The sequence below is a fragment of the Phocoena phocoena genome, chromosome 10 (genome assembly GCF_963924675.1).
Source record: "Phocoena phocoena chromosome 10, mPhoPho1.1, whole genome shotgun sequence".
NCBI lineage: Eukaryota > Metazoa > Chordata > Mammalia > Artiodactyla > Phocoenidae > Phocoena > Phocoena phocoena.
In genome coordinates, this window is record NC_089228.1 from 6,772,630 (window position 1) to 6,790,300 (window position 17,671).

At 38.9% G+C, this 17,671-nt stretch overlaps 1 protein-coding gene across 1 annotated transcript in view; it reads left to right on the plus strand.

The window, feature by feature from the left end:
- Positions 1 to 17,671, plus strand: part of SEC13 (SEC13 homolog, nuclear pore and COPII coat complex component) — a 52,553-nt gene that overhangs the window by 17,163 nt on the left and 17,719 nt on the right. The gene's annotated exons all lie outside the window — the stretch shown is intronic.

Consider the following 17,671-nt stretch of genomic DNA (forward strand, 5'->3'; position numbering starts at 1 on the left):
CAAATAAACACAACAGATAATGCCTTAAGAGAAATAGTGTGAAAAAGGAAAAAAAGAAAAAATGAAGAAATAAAAAGATTTTGACAAAAAGTGAAGACAAGCAGAGATCAAACATGAATATTAGGTGTCCAGAAGAAGATAACAGAACAAATACTAAAAACTGATTCAAGAAAACTACCTTAAAAACCATATTTGAAAGTACATATTGAGAGAGCATACCCTATACTTAAGACTATCAACCCGGAATCACTAGCAAAAAGGCCTAAGTATAGTGAAATTACTGGCCTTAAAGGAAAAAAAAAAGTCCTTTGGGCATCTAGGCAAAAGGAGCCATGTAACTTACAAGGGAAACAATTGGATTATCTGGCTTTTCAACAGCAATGATCTGTGCATGAGAAAGTGGAGAACACATTTACAATACTCAAGGTAAGAATGTGTGAGCCAAGGATTTATAACTAGCGAAGCTGACTTTCAAGTTCACACAAAGACTTAAATACCAAAGTTCATAGCAACTTTAATAGCCAAAACCTGGAAATAATCCAAATGTGTATGAATGGGTCAACAAATTGTGGTATATCCGTACTACAGAAATGCTACCTAGCAATAAAAAGAAATGACTATTGATAAACACGAGATAAACGAATTTTAAAATAATTATGCTGACTGGAAAAAAATCAGACAAAATGTACATACTGTGATTTCATAGTATGGAAAAGCAGACTGTAGTGACAGCAGATCAGTGGTTGCTGAGCGTAGGGAGGTGGGCAGCAGAGATGGATTGCAAAGGGATCCCAGGAAACTTGGGGATGATAGATGTGTTCATTCCCTTCTTTACCAGTAATTATCTTTTTAATCACTTCTTTTTTTTATTGAGGTATTAACTAATCACTTCTTTTTTTTCTTGAGGTATTAACTAGTCACCAAGCTGTACATCACATCCCTATGACTTACTTATTTTATAACTGAAAGTTTGTATCCATTCAGCCAGACTGTGTCTTTTGGTTGGAGCATTTAATCTGCTTATGTTTGAGGTAATTACTGATGTGTATGTTCTTATTGCCATTTTGCTAATTGTTGTGGATTTGTTTTTGTAGGTCTTTTTTCTCCCTGTCCTCCTTTGGTTTTCTCTTGTGATTTGATGACTAACTTTAGTGTTGCGTTTGGATTCCTTTTTCTTTTGTGTGTGTGTATCTATTGTAGATTTTCAGTTTGTGGTTACCATGAGGTTTTGATATAGCGGTCTATATATAAACAAGGTTGTTTTAAGTTGCTGGTCTTTTCATTTTAAATGCACTTCCAGTATCCTGCATTTGTCCTCTCCTCTTTTCATGATTGCTGGTTTTGATGTCATATTTGTGTGCGAATGATTTCCTACCTTTACTGTATGTTTGCCTTTACCGGTGAGCTTTTCTATTCGTAATTTTCCTGTTTCTAGTTGTGGCCTTTTTTTCCCGCACCTAGAGAAGTTCCTCTACCATTTGTTGTAATTTGTCTGGTGGTGCTGAAACCTCTTAGCTTTTGCTTGTCAGTAAAGCTTGTGATTTCTCCATCGAATCTGAATGAGAGCCTTGCTGGGTACAGTAATCTTGGTTGTAGGTTCTTCCCTTTCATCACTTTAAATATATCGTGCCTCTCCCTTCTGGCCTGCAGGGTTTCTGCTTAAAAATCAGCTGATAACCTTATGGGAATTCCCCTTGTGTGTTATTTTTTTTTTCCCTTGTTGCTTGTAATATTTTCTCTGTCTTTAATTTTTGTCATTTTGATTATTATGTGTCTCAGCCTGTTCCTCCTTGGGTTTATTCTGCCTGGGACTCTGCACTTCCTGCACTTGGGTGACTGTTTCCTTTCCCATGTTAGGGAAGTCTTCAGCTATTATCTCTTCAAATATTTTCTCAGGTTCTTCCTCTCTCTTCTCCTTCTGGGACTCCCATAATATGAATGTTGCTGCATTTAATGTGGCAGAGGTCTCTTAGACTGTCTTCATTTCTTTTCATTCTTTTTTCTTTATTCTGTTCCGTGACAGTGATTTCCACCATTCCGTCTTCCAGCTCACTTAACCGTTCTTCTGCCTCACTTATTCTGCTATTGATTCCTTCTAGTTTATTTTTCATTTCAGTTATTGTATTTTTCATCTCTCTTTGTCCTTTAGATCTTCTAGCCCTTTATTAAACATTTCTTGTATCTTCTCAGTCTGTGCCTCCATTCTCTTTCCAAGATCTTGGATCATCTTTACTATCAGTACTCTGAATTCTTTTTTGGGTGTATTGCCTATCTCCAGTTCACTTAGTTGTTGTTCTGGGGGTTTATCTTGTTCCTTTGTCTGGGACATATTCCTCTGCCATCTCATTTTGTCTAACTTTCTGTGATTGCGTTTTCTGTTCTGCAGGCTGCAGGTTTGTAGTTCTTCCTGCTTCTGGTGGATGAGGCTCGTCTGAGAGGCTTCTGCAGGCTTCTTGATGGGAGGGACTGGTGGACGGAGCTGGGTCTTGTACTTCTGGTGGGCAGGGCCGGCTGTGGGCTCAGGAAGACTTTAGGCAGCCTGTATGCTGATGGGTGGGGCTGTGTTCCCGCCCTGTTGGTTGTTTAGCCTGAGGCATCCCGGCACCGGAGCCTATAGGCTGTTATAACTGAAAGGTTGTACCTTTTGACCTCTTTCACCCATTTTGCCCATCCCTCATCCCCACTTCTGGAAACCATCAATCTGTTCTTTGTATCCATGAGCTTGGGGGTTTTTATTAATTTCACATGTAAGTGAGATCATACAGTTTTTGTCTTTTTCTTTCTGACTTATTTCACTTAGCGTTATGCCCTCAAGGACCATCCATGTTGTTGCAGATGGTAAGATTTCATTCTTTTTTTATGGCTGAATAATATTCCTGTGTGTGTGTGTACACACCCAACCTATTTATCCATTCATCCACTGATGGACACTTAGCTTGTTTGCATATCTTGGCTATTATAAATAATGCTGCAGTGAGGATGGGGGAGTGCAGATATATTTTGAATTAAGGGGGTTTTGTTGGGTTTTTATTTGGTTTTTGGTATTAATAGCCAGAAGTGGAATTGCTGGGTCATAAGATAGTTCTCCTTTTCATTTTTTGAGGATCCTCCATACAGTTTTGCATAGTGGCTGCACCAATTTACATTCTCACCAACTGTGCACAAAGAGGTTCCCTTTTCTCCACACTTGATGTTTCTTGTCTGTTTGATAATAGCTATTCTTTTTTTTTAACATCTTTATTGGAGTATAATTGCTTTACAATGGTGTGTTAGTTTCTGCTTTACAACAAAATGAATCAGTTATATATATACATATGTTCCCCTATCTCTTCCCTCTTGCATCTCCCTCCCTCCCACCTTCCCACCCTCCCTATCCCACCCCTCCAGGCGATCACAAAGCACCGAGCTGATCTCCCTGTGCTATGCGGCTGCTTCCCACTAGCTAACTACCTTACGTTTGGTAGTGTATATATGTCCATGCCTCTCTCTCGCTTTGTCACAGCTTACCCTTCCCCCTCCCCATATCCTCAAGTCCATTCTTTAGTAGGTCTGTGTCTTTATTCCTGTCTTACCCCTAGGTTCTTCATGACATTTTTTTCTTAAATTCCATATATATGTGTTAGCATACGGTATTTGTCTCTCTCTTTCTGACTTACTTCACTCTGTATGACAGACTCTAGGTCTATCCACCTCATTGCAAATAGCTCAATTTCGTTTCTTTTTATGGCTGAGTAATATTCCATTGTATATATGTGCCACATCTTCTTTATCCATTCATCTGATGATGGACACATAGGTTGTTTCCATCTCTGGGCTATTGTAAATAGACCTGCAATGAACATTTTGGTATATGACTCTTTTTGAATTATGGTTTTCTCAGGGTATATGCCCAGTAGTGGGATTGCTGGGTCATATGGTAGTTCTATTTGTAGTTTTTTAAGGAACCTCCATACTGTTCTCCACAGTGGCTGTATCAATTTACATTCCCACCAACAGTACAAGAGGGTTCCATTTTCTCCACACCCTCTCCAGAATTTATTGTTTGTAGATTTTTTGATGATGGCCATTCTGACTGGTATGAGATGATATCTCATTGTAGTTTTGATTTGCATTTCTCTAAGGATTAGTGATGTTGAGCATTCTTTCATGTGTTTGTTGGCAGTCTGCATATATTCTTGGAGAAATGTCTATTTAGGTCTTCTGCCGATTTCTGGATTGGGTTGTTTGTTTTTTTGTTATTAAGCTGCATGAGCTGCTTATAAATTTTGGAAATTAATCCTTTGTCAGTTGCTTCACTTGCAAATACTTTCTCCCATTCTGAGGGTTGTCTTTTGGTCTTGTTTATGGTTTCCTTTGCTGTGCAAAAGCTTTGAAGTTTCATTAGGTCCCATTTGTGTATTTTTGTTTTTATTTCCATTTCTCTAGGAGGTGGGTCAAAAAGGATCTTGCTGTGATTGATGTCATAGAGTGTCCTGCCTATGTTTTCCTCTAAGAGTTTGATAGCTTCTGGCCTTACATTTAGGTCTTTAATCCATTTTGAGCTTATTTTTGCGTATGGTATTAGGGAGTGATCTAATTATTTCATACTTTTACATGTACCTGTCCAGTTTTCCCAGCACCACTTATTGAAGAGGCTGTCCTTTCTCCACTGTACATTCCTGCCTCCTTTATCAAAGATAAGGTGACCATATGTGCGTGGGTTTATCTCTGGGCTTTCTATCCTGTTCCATTGATCTTTCTGTTTTTGTGCCAGTACCATACTGTCTTGATTACTGTAGCTTTGTAGTATAGTCTGAAGTCAGGGAGCCTGATTCCTCCAGCTCCGTTTTTCGTTCTCAAGATTGCTTTGGCTATTCGGGGTCTTTTGTGTTTCCATACAAATTGTGAAATTTTTTGTTCTAGTTCTGTGAAAAATGCCATTGGTAGTTTGATAGGGATTGCATTGAATCTGTAGATTGCTTTGGGTAGTAGAGACATTTTCACAATGTTGATTCTTCCAATCCAAGAACATGGTATATCTCTCCATCTATTTGTATCATCTTTAATTTCTTTCACCAGTGTCTTATAATTTTCTGCATACAGGTCTTTTGTCTCCTTAGGTAGCTTTATTCCTAGGTATTTTATTCTTTTTGTTGCAATGGTAAATGAGAGTGTTTTCTTGATTTCACTTTCTGATTTTTCATCATTAGTGTATAGGAATGCCAGAGATTTCTGTGCATTAATTTTGTATCTTGCTATTTTACCAAATTCATTGATTAGCTCTAGCAGTTTTCTGGTAGCATCTTTAGGATTCTCTATGTATAGAGATTCTCTATGGATAGAGATTCTCTATGTATAGTATCATGTGATCTGCAAACAGTGACAGCTTTACTTCTTCTTTTCCGATTTGGATTCCTTTTATTTCCTTTTCTTCTCTGCTTGCTGTGGCTAAAACTTCCAAAACTATGTTGAATAAGAGTGGTGAGAGTGGGCAACCTTGTCTTATTCCTGATCTTAGTGGAAATGCTTTCAGTTTTTCACCATTGAGGACGATGTTGGCTGTGGGTTTGTTATATATGGCCTTTATTATGTTGAGGAAAGTTCCCTCTATGCCTACTTTCTGCCAGGGTTTTAAATGGGTGTTGAATTTTGTTGAAAGCTTTCTCTGCATCTATTGAGATGATCATATGGTTTTTCTCCTTCAGTTTGTTAATATGGTGTATTACGTGGATTGATTTGCGTATATCGAAGAACCCTTGCATTCCTGGAATAAACCCCACTTGATCATGGTGTATGATCCGTTTAATGTGCTGTTGTATCCTGTTTGCTGGTATTTTGTTGAGGATTTTTGCATCTGTGTTCATCAGTGATATTGGCCTCTAGTTTTCTTTCTTTGTGACATCCTTGTCTGGTTTTGGTATCAGGGTGATGGTGGCCTCGTAGAATGAGTTTGGGAGTGTTCCTCCCTCTGCTATATTTTGGAAGAGTTTGAGAAGGATAGGTGTTAGCTCCTCTCTAAATGTTTGATAGAATTCGCCTGTGAAGCCATCTGGTCCTGGCCTTTTGTTTGTTGGAAGATTTTTAATCACAGTTTCAATTTCAGTGCTTGTGATTGGTCTGTTCATATTTTCTCTTTCTTCCTGATTCAGTCTTGGCAGATTGTGCATTTCTAAGAATTTGTCCATTTCCTCCAGGTTGTCCATTTTATTGGCATAGAGTTGCTTGTAGTAATCTCTCATGATCTTTTGTATTTCTGCAGTGTCAGTTGTTACTTCTCCTCTTTCATTTCTAATTCTATTGAGTCTTCTCCCTTTTTTTCTTGATGAGTCTGGCTAATGGTTTATCAATTTTGTTTATCCTTTCAAAGAACCAGGTTTTAGTTTTATTGATCTTTGCTATCGTTTCCTTCATTTCTTTTTCATTTATTTCTGATCTGATTTTTATGATTTCTTTCCTTCTGCTAACTTTGGGGTTTTTTTGTTCTTCTTTCTCTAATTGCTTTAGGTACAATGTTAGGTTGTTTATTTGAGATGTTTCTTGTTTCTTGAGGTAAGATTGTATTGCTATAAACTTCCCTCTTAGAACTGCTTTTGCTGCATCCCATACTTTTTGGGTCGTTGTGTCTCCATTGTCATTTGTTTCTAGGTATTTTTTAATTTCCTCTTTGATTTCTTCGGTGATCACTTCGTTATTAAGTAGTGTATTGTTTAGCCTCCATGTGTTTGTATTTTTTACAGATCTTTTCCTGTAATTGATATCTAGTCTCATAGCGTTGTGGTTGGAAAAGATACTTGATACAATTTCGATTTTCTTAAATTTACCAAGGCTTGATTTGTGACCCAAGATATGATCTATCCTGGAGACCATGAGCACTAGAGAAAAATGTGTATTCTGTTGTTTTTGGGTGGAATGTCCTATAAATATCAATTAATTCCATCTTGTTTAATGTATCATTTAAAGCTTGTGTTTCCTTATTTATTTTCATTTTGGATGATCTGTCCATTGGTGAAAGTGGAGTGTTAAAGTCCCCTACTATGAATGTGTTACTGTCGATTTCCCCTTTTATGGCTGTTAGTATTTGCCTTATGTATTGAGGTGCTCCTATGTTGGGTGCATAAATATTTACAATTGTTATATCTTCTTCTTGGATTGATCCCTTGACCATTATGTAGTGTCCTTCTTTGTCTCTTCTAATAGTCTTTATTTTAAAGTCTATTTTGTCTGATATGAGAATTGCTACTCCAGCTTTCTTTTGGTTTCCATTTGCATGAAATATCTTTTTCCATCTCCTTACTTTCAGTCTGTATGTGTCTCTAGGTCTGAAGTGGGTCTCTTGTAGACAGACAGCAAATATATGGGTCTTGTTTTTGTATCCATTCATCCAATCTGTGTCTTTTGATGGGAGCATTTAGTCCATTTACATTGAAGGTAATTATCAATATGTATGTTCCTATTCCCATTTTCTTAATTGTTTTGGGTTTGTCATTGTAGGTCTTTTCCTTCTCTTGTGTTTCTTGCCTAGAGAAGTTCCTTTAGCAGTTGTTGTAGAGCTGGTTTGATAGTGCTGAACTCTCTCAGCTTTTGCTTGTCTGTAAAGGTTTTAATTTCTCCATCAAATCTGAATGAGATCCTTGCTGGGTAGAGTAATCTTGGTTGCAGGTTTTTCTCCTTCATCACTTTAAATATGTCCTGCCAGTCCCTTCTGGCTTGCAGAGTTTCTGCTGAAAGATAAGCTGTTAACCTTATGGGGATTCCTTTGTGTGTTATTGGTTATTTTTCCCTTGCTGCTTTTAATATGTTTTCTTTGTATTTAATTTTTGACAGTTTGATTGATCTGTGTCTTGGCATGTTTCTCCTTGTATTTATCCTGTATGGGACTCTCTGTGCTTCCTGGACTTGATTAACTATTTCCTTTCCCATATTAGGGAAGTTTTCAACTATAATCTCTTCAAATATTTTCTCAGTCCCTTTCTTTTTCTCTTCTTCTTCTGGAACCCCTATAATTCGAATGTTGGTGCGTTTAATGTTGTCCCAGAGGTCTCTGAGACTGTCCTCAGTTCTTTTCATTCTTTTTTCTTTATTCTGCTCTGCAGTAGTTATTTCCACTATTTTATCTTCCAGGTCACTTATCCGTTCTTCTGCCTCAGTTATTCTGCTATTGATCCCATCTAGAGTATTTTTCATTTCATTTATTGTGTTGTTCATCATTGTTTGTTTCATCTTTAGTTCTTCTAGGTCCTTGTTAAATGTTTCTTGCATTTTGTCTATTCTATTTCCAAGATTTTCGATCATCTTTACTATCATTATTCTGAATTCTTTTTCAGGTAGACTGCCTATTTCCTCTTCATTTGTTAGGTCTGGTGGGTTTTTATCTTGCTCCTTCACCTGCTGTGTGTTTTTCTGTCTTCTCAATTTGCTTATCTTACTGTGTTTGGGGTCTCCTTTTTGCAGGCTGCAGGTTCGTAGTTCCCGTTGTTTTTGGTGCCTGTCCCCAGTGGCTAAGGTTGGTTCAGTGGGTCGTGTAGGCTTCCTGGTGGAGAGTACTAGTGCCTGTGTTCTGGTGGATGAGGCTGGATCTTGTCTTTCTGGTGGGCAGGTCCACGTCTTTTGGTGTGTTTTGGGGGTGTCTGTGGACTTATTATGATTTTAGGCAGCCTCTCTGCTAATGGGTGGGGTTGTGTTCCTGTTTTGCTAGTTGTTTGGCATAGGATGTCCAGCACTGTAGCTTGCTGGTCGTTGAGTGAAGCTGGGTGCTGGTGTTGAGATGGAGATCTCTGGGAGATTTTCACCGTTTGATATTATATGGAGCTGTGAGGTCTCTTGTGGACCAGTGTCCTGAAGTTGGCTCTCCCACCTCAGAGGCACAGCACTGACTCCTGGCTGCAGCACCGAGCCTTTCATCCACATGGCTCAGAATAAAAGGGAGAAAAAATAGAAAGAAAGAATTAGTAGAAGAAAGAAAGGAAGGAAGGAAGGAGGGAGGGAGGAGGGAGGGAAGGAAGAAAAAAGGAAAGAAGATAAAGTAAAGTAAGATAAAATATAATAAAGTTATTAAGATAAAAAGTAATTATTAAGAGAAATAAAAACAGACGGATAGAGTCCTAGGACAAATGGTGGAAGCAAAGCTATACAGACAAAATCTCACACAGAAGCATACACATACACACTCACAAAAAGAGGAAAGGGGAAAATATCATAAATCTTGGTCTCAAAGTCCACCTCCTCAATTTGGGATGATTCGTTGTCTATTCATGTATTCCACAGATGCAGGGTACAGCAAATTGATTGTGGAGCTTTAATCCGCTGTTTCTGAGGCTGCTGGGAGAGATTTCCCCTTCTCTTCTTTGTTCTCACAGCTCCCAGGGGCTCAGCTTTGGATTTGGCCCCGCCTCTGCGTGTAGGTCGCGGGAGGGCGTCTGTTCTTTGCTCAGACAGGGTGGGGTTAAAGGAGCAGCTAATTCAGGGGCTCTGGCTCACTCAGGCTGGGGGGAGGGAGGGGCACGGAGTGCGGGGCGAGCCTGCGGTGGCAGAGGCCGGCGTGCATTCTCCCGGGGCAGTTGTCCCTGGTTCCCGGGACCCTGGCAGTGGCGGGCTGTACAGGCTCCCCGGAAGGGGGGTGTGGATAGTGACCTGTGCTCGCACACAGGCTTCTTGGTGGCGGCAGCAGCAGCCTTAGCGTCTCATGCCTGTCTCTGGGGTCCGCGCTTTTAGCCGCGGCTAGCGCCCATCTCTGGAGCTCCTTTAAGCAGCGCTCTTAATCACCTCTCCTCACGCACCAGGGAACAAAGAGGGAAGAAAAAGGCTCTTGCCTCTTCGGCAGGTCCAGACTTTTCCCTGGACTCCCTCCTGGCCAGACGTGGCGCACTAACCCCCTGCAGGCTGTGTTCAACCCCAGTCCTCTCCCTGCGCTCCGACCGAAGCCCAAGTCTCAACTCCTAGCCCTGCCCGCCCCGGCGGGTGAGCAGACAAGCCTCTCGGGCTGCTGAGTGCCGGTCGGCACCGATCCTCTGTGCGGGAATCTCTCCGCTTTGCCCACCGCACCCCTGTTGCTGTGCTCTCCTCCGCGGCTCGGAAGCTTTCCCCCTCTGCCACCCGCAATCTCCACCTGCGAAGCGGCTTCCTAGTGTGTGAAAACCTTTCCTCCTTCACGGCTCCCTCCCACTGGTGCAGGTCCCGTCCCTATCCTTTTGTCTCTGTTTATTCTTTTTTCTTTTACCCTACCCAGGTACATGGGGAGTTTCTTGCCTTTTGGGAGGTCTGAGGTCTTCTGCCAGCGTTCAGTAGGTGTTCTGTAGGAGTTGTTCCACGTGTAGATGTATTTCTGGTGTATTTGTGGGGAGGAAGGTGATCTCCGCGTCTTACTCTTCCGCCATCTTCCCGGAAACCTTAGCTATTTTTGACAGATGTGAGGTGATATCTTATTGTGGTTTTGATTTGCATTTCCCTGATGATTAGTGATGTTGAACATTTTTTCATGTACTTGTTGACCCATCTGTGTATCTTCTTGGGAAAACCATATATTCAGATCCTCTGCCATTTTTAAGTTGAATTATTTGGTTTTACTATTGAGTTGTATGAATTCTTTTATATTTTTGATATTGACCCCTTATTAGATACATGATTTACAAATATTTTTTCCCATTCCGTAGGTTGCCTTTTCACTTTGTTGATGATTTCTTTTGCTGTACAGAAGCTTTTTGTTTGATGTAGTTCCCCTTATTTTTGCTTATGTTGCCTTTGCTTTTGGAGTCAGACCCAGAAAATCATGACCAAGATCAATGTCAAGGAGCTTAGCACCTATGTTTGCCTCTAGGAGTTTTATGGCTTCAGGTCTCACATTCTTTAATCGATTTTGAGTTCATTTTTATGTACAGTGTAAGATAGTGGTCCAGTTTCGTGCTTTTGTATGTGGCTGTGAAGTTTTCCCCACACTGTCTGTTGAAGAGACTGTCCTTTCCCCATTGTATATTCTTGGCTCCTTTATCATAAATTAATTGGCCACATATGCATGGGTTTATTTCTGGGTTCTCTGTTCTGTTCATTGATCTATGTGTCTCGTTGATTTTTTATTGGTTTTTTGGTTTTGTTTTACATTTTAGCGATGGTAGAAAATATCAGGTAGACAAGTAAATTGTAGATAGCCAGTAACAGTGTTGTAAAGAGTATGTGTCTGTTTTTGATGCCAATACCATACTCTTTGATCACTGTATCTTTTTAATAAAGGGGTCTTTTGTGATTCCATACAAATTTTAGGATTGTTTGTTCTAAACAAACAAATTATATTTTAGGATTGTACTGTGAAAGATGGCATTGGAATTTTGATAGAAATTGCATGGAATCTGTAGATTGCTTTGGGTAGTATGGACACTTTAGCAATATTTCTTCCAGTCCATCTGCATGAATATCTTTCATGTTTTTGTGTTGTCTTTAATTTCTTTCATCATTGTCCTCAGTGTACAGGTCTTTCCCCTCATTGGTTAAATTCATTCCTAGGTATTTTATTCTTTTTTTTTTTTTTTTTTTTTTGTGGTACGCGGGCCTCTCACTGTTGTGGCCTTTCCCGTTGCGGAGCACAGGCTCCGGACACGCAGGCTCAGCAGCCATGGCCCACAGGCCCAGCCACTCCGCGGCATATGGGATCTTCCCAGACTGGGGCACGAACCCATGTCCCCTGCATCGGCAGGCGGACTCTCAACCACTGCGCCACCAGGGAAGCCCGGTGTTTTATTCTTTTTGATGCAATTGTAAATGGGTTGTTTTCATAATTTCTTTTCTGATAGTTCATTGCTGGTGTATAGAAATGCAAGAGTTTTTTGTACATTGATTTTGTTTCCTGCAGATTTATTAAATTCGTTTATTATTTCTAACAGTTTTTTATGGAGTCTTGAGGATGTTCTATATATAATATCACGTCATCTCCAAATACTGAGTTTTACATTTTCCTTTTCAATGTGGATGGTTTTTTCTTTTTCTTGCTTGATTGCTCTGGTTCCGACTTCCAGTACTTTAATGAGTAAAAGTGGCAAGCATGGACATCTTTGTCCTGTTCCTGACCTTAGAGGAAAAGCTTTCAGCTTTTCACTATTGATGTTACCTATGGGCTTGTCATATATGGCCTCTATTATGTTGAGGTACATACCTTCTATACCCACTTCGTTGAGAGTTTTATCATAAATGGATGTTGACTTTAATCAAATGCTTTCTCTGCATCTGTTGAGGTAATTATATGATTTTTATTCTTCATTTTGTTAATGTTGTGTATCACCTGGATTGATTTGTGGGTGGTAAACCAGCCTTGCATCCCTGGAATACATCTCACTTGATCATGGTGTATGATCCTTTTAATGTATTGTTGAATTTGGTTTGCTGGTATTTTGTTGAGGATTTTATCATCTTTGTTCATAGTTATTGGCCTGTTTAGATTTTCTGTTTCTTCATGATTCAGTCTTGGAATGTTCTGTGTTTCTAGGAATCTCTCCATTACTTCTAGGTTGTCATTTGTGTGTATATTATTGTTCATAGTGGACTCTGATGATCCTTTGTATTTTTGTGGTATCAGTCTGTATTTCATTTACTTCTCCTCTGATTTTTGTTGTTTCCTCCCTCCCACTGACTTTGGGCTTCACTTGTCCTTTTTCTGGTTCCTTGAGGTGTAAAGTTAGGGTGTTTTTGAGATCTTGTTTGTTTGTTTCTTCAGGTGGGTATTTATCTCTGTGAACTTCCCTCTTAGAACTACTTTTACTGCATCCCATAAATTTTGGTGTGTTGTATTTCCATTTTCAGTTGTCTGAAAGTATTTTTTTAATTACTCTTTTGATTTCTTTGTTAACCCATTGGTTGTTCAGTAGCATGTTGTTTATTCTACACATATTTGTGGATTTTCCAGTTTTCTTCTTGTAATTGATTTCTAGTTTCATATCATTTTGGTCAGAAAAGATGCTTGATAGGATTTCAGTCTTCTTCAATTTATTAAGACTTTTTTTGGCCTAACATATGATCTATCCTGGATAATGTTCCATGTGTTCTTGAGAAGAAAGTATACAGGCATACCATGGAGATAGTGCATGTTCGGTTCCAGACCACCACAATAAAGCAAATATCACAATAAAGGGAGTCACATGAATTTTCTGATTTCCCAATGCACATAAAGGTTTAAACTCTCCTAGTCTACTGAGTGTACAATAACAGCATTATGTCTAAAACAATGTACATACTTTAATTTAAAAATGCTTTATAGGTGAAAAAGCTAACCATCATCTGAGCCTTTAGCAAGTCATAGTCTTTTTGCATCAGTAACATCGAAGATCACTCATCACAGGTCAACAAAACAAATGAATAAGTTTCAACTATTGCGAGAATTACCAAAATGTGACACACAGACAGGAAGTGAGTAAATGCTGTTGGAAAAATGATGCCAATTGACTTGCTTGACATAGGGTTGCCACAACTTTCAGTTTGTGAAGAACTCAGTATCTATCAAGCGCAATGAAACAAGGCACAATAAAGTGAGGTATGCCTGTATTCTGCTACTTTTGGATGGAACGTTCTCTATATATCTGTAAAGTCCATCTGGTCTAATGTGTCCTTTAAGGCCATTTTCTGTCTGGATGATCTATCCATTGACATAACCCTACTATTATTATATTGCTGCCTATATCTCCTTTTAAGTCTGTTAGTATTTGCTTTATATATTTTGGTTTTCCTGTGTTGAGTGCATAAATGTTTACAAATGTTACATCCTCTTGTTGAATTGATTCCTTTATCATTATCTAATGCCCTTCTTTGTCTCTTATTACAGTCCCTGTATTAAAGTCTATTTTGTCTGATATAAGTAGAGCTACCCCAGCTTTTTGGTTTCCATTTGCACGGAATATCTTTTTCTATCCCTTCGTTTTTCAGTCTGTGTGTGTCCTTAAATCTGAAGTGAGTTTCTTATAGGCAGCACACAGATGGTTCTTGTTTTTTTTAATCCAGTCAGCCACTCTATGATGTCTTTTGATTGGAGAATTTAGTCCATTTACATTTAAAGTAATTATTGATAGGTATGCACTTACTGCAATTTTGGTTTTTTCTGGCTTTTTATAGTTCTTTTGCTCTCTTCCTTTGTGGTTTGATGACCTTTAATGGTATGCTTAGATTCCTTTCTCATTATCTTTTGTGTATCTACTATAGGTTTTTGCTTTGTCCTTACAATGAAGTTTACATATGTAACAACCCATATTAATAGTCTATTTTAAGTTGATTACAACTTAAGTTTGAACCCTTTCTAAAGCTCTACATTTTTTTTTAATATATTTATTTTTTATTTATTTATTTTCACCATGCCAGCTCTTCATTGCAGCATGCAGGATCTTCATTGCGGCATGCACACTTCTTAGTTGTAGCATGCAGACTCTTAGTTGCAGCATGCGGACTTCTTAGTTGCAGCAGGCGGACTTCTTAGTTGCAGCAGACATGTAGGATCTAGTTCCCTAACCAGGGAACAAACCCGGGCCGCCTGCATTGGGAGTGCAGTCTTACCCACTGGACCACTAGGGAAGTCCCTAAAGCTCTACATTTTTATCCTCCCCCACCCACCTTTTATGTTTTGTTGTCACATTTTACATCTTTTTATCGTGTGTATCTTTAATTACTGTAGTTACAGTTTTTATTTTTTTAACCTTCATAATAGCTTCATAAGCAGTTAATCCATTGCCTTCAATATATATTTACCTTATGAGTATAAAACCTATGGAAGATTTATACTTTCATATGTTTTCTTGTTACTAATTAGCACCCTTTCTTTTCAGCTTAAAGAAGTCCCTTTAACATTTCTTGTAACGCCATTTTAGTGATGGTGAACTCCTTTAGCTTTTGCTTATCTGGAAAACTATCTTTCCTTTAATTCTGAACAGTAACTTTGCCAGGTAGAGTATTCTTGGTTGGAAATTTTTTTTTTCTTTCATCACTTTGAGGTTCATTTGTTATCTTGATTGTAGTGATGGTTTTACAGAGTATACTGATGTCAAAGTTCATCAACTTGTGCACTTTATGTTCTGTTAATGTCAATTAGATCTTTCTTTAAAATTTGGAGTGTAGGGGGCTTCCCTGGTGGCACAGTGGTTGAGAGTCCGCCTGCCGATGCAGGGGACACGGGTTCATGCCCCAGTCCGGGAGGATCCCACATGCCGCGGAGCAGCTGGGCCCGTGAGCCATGGCCGCTGAGCCTGCGCATCCAGAGCCTGTGCTCCGCAACGGGAGAGGCCACAACAGTGAGAGGCCCGCGTACCGCAAAACAAAAAAAAAAAATTTGGATTGTAAAGAATGCAGACTGTTTCCAGTATGCAAGAACTCAAGGATTGTTGTTTCCATGAGCCCTGCCTGAGGTATCTACTAAAGAATAAGTTTTAGACAACAAAAATGACTAGAAAGACATCCATATAGATATACAGTTAATTGTAAAGAACTAACAGTGAACAAGGTCCCGATCGTGTGCTCGGCTAAGATAGATAGAGTATAACTGTTAAATAAACAGCATGCAGCACAAGCAGCTGGTACCATGCACATGAAAACACCCCCCAGAAAAACGGTGGGGGCAATGGGGAGGGCATTGCAAATACTTTCTTTAATGTTATTAGTAATCATATTGACAATATTATTCTGAGACTATTCTGCTGTGTGTTAAATGAAATAAAATAAATAATTATGTACCAGTGAGCATCCCTAGCACCAGAAATACACTTGAAATACAATTTCTCACTAAAAGAAACCAGAGCTCTTGAGGAAATGGCTGATCCCAGGTCTCAGGCAGGAAAAGTACAAACATCTTGTCGTACCAGATAGAAATGATCACTGACATACTTTTTGACATACTAGGGTTGTGTCAAAGGAGCTAACTTGAACAGGCTCACACTGCCAAAGATGGGCAGTTTGAGTGTAAAAAATTAGAATAATGGCAGTGAACTGAAACCTGTCAAATATGCTTAACTCCATGAGTTCATCCTGATATTTAAAAGAGAATCAGTCACCTTTGGAGAATGACGGAACTAGTTCAGAAAGAATCAAGTATTTATCTTGCCTTTCTTATCTGTACCCCTGGGGAAGCAAATATTAATGAGTGAAATTGCCCCTGTCTAGAGTATTCCATGTAATAAATGACAAAGAAATGAACAGAATGACAGTATCACCATTTTGTAATGCCCAGTGAATTGAGAGAGGCATAAATTATTGACAGGTGGTAATAACATAACAAGAGAGACAGTCTGACACCATGTGCCTCCTGACGAAGGAATACACCACCACCTGTAGTCTTGGCAGAGGGAAGAAACCTGAGTCTGATCCAGTAAGATCAGAGGGGGAATCTATAAATTAGAAGATGCAAGAAACATCAAAAAAAGTTTACTCACACTGGTCAAAATAACCATCATCAAAAAGTCTACAAATAATAAATGCTAGAGAGAGTGTGGAGAAAAGGGAACCGTCCTGCACTGCTGGTGGGAACGTAAATTGATGCAGCCACTATGGAGAACAATATGGAGATTCCTTAAAAAACTAAAAATAGAGCTACCATACGACCCTGCAATCCCACTCCTGGGCATATATCCAGACAATACAAAAACTCTAATTCCAGAAGATACATGCACCACAACGTTCATAGCAGCACTGTTTATAATAGTGTCCAACCTAAGTGTCCATCAACAGACAAATGGATAAAGAAGATGTGGTGTACATATTTACAATGGAATATTACTCAGCCATAAAAAGAATGAAATAATGCCATTTGTAGCAACATGGATGGACCTATAGATTATCATACAAATGAAGTTAAGTCAGAGAAAGACAAATATCATATGATATCTCTTCTATGTGGAATCTTAAAAAAAATGATACAAGACAGAAACAGACTCACAGACATAGAAAACAAATTTATAGGACTTCCCTAGTGGTCCAGTGGTTAAGACTCCATGCTCCCAATACAGGGGGCACAGGTTCGATCCCTGGTTAGGGAACTAAGATCCCACATGCCGCATGGCGTGGCCAAAAAAAAAAAAAAAGAAAACTTGTGGTTACCAAAGGGGAAAGGGAGGAGGATAAATTAGGAGTTTGGGATTAACAGATACATACTACTGTATATAAAATAGATAACCAACAAGGATTTACCGTATAGCACAGGGAACTCTATTCAATATCTTGTAATAACCTATCATGGACAGTGTATATGTATAACTCAATTACTTTGCTATACACCTGAAACTAACATGGTATTGCAAATCAACTATATTTCAATAAAAAGAATATTGCAATTTAAACATTTTAAATGGCAAAACTAAACTAGTGCCTAGGGATGCACATTTGGATGACAAAGCTAAAAAACAGACATTAGAAATCAAAATAATGGTTACTTACAGGAGAACAGAGGGGCTATGATTCAGGGATGACATACATGATAAGGGCTTCTTGGGTAAATGGTCGTTTTATTTCTTGACCTGGGAGTGATTACAAGAGTGCTTTAGAGTAATTCATTAATCCATATATTTACTTTGTGTGGTTTTCTCAATCTGTGTCCTCCCTTCATATGTTTGGAAAATGTTCTTTTCTTAGATTCCTGAGATTCCCTAATTCCTTCTTTAAATACATGTTGCTGAAAAATACATGCACTGTTAGGAATCCTTGAAGAAGAGTCCTGGGTGGCTAATCCTTAGTTCATTAAAAC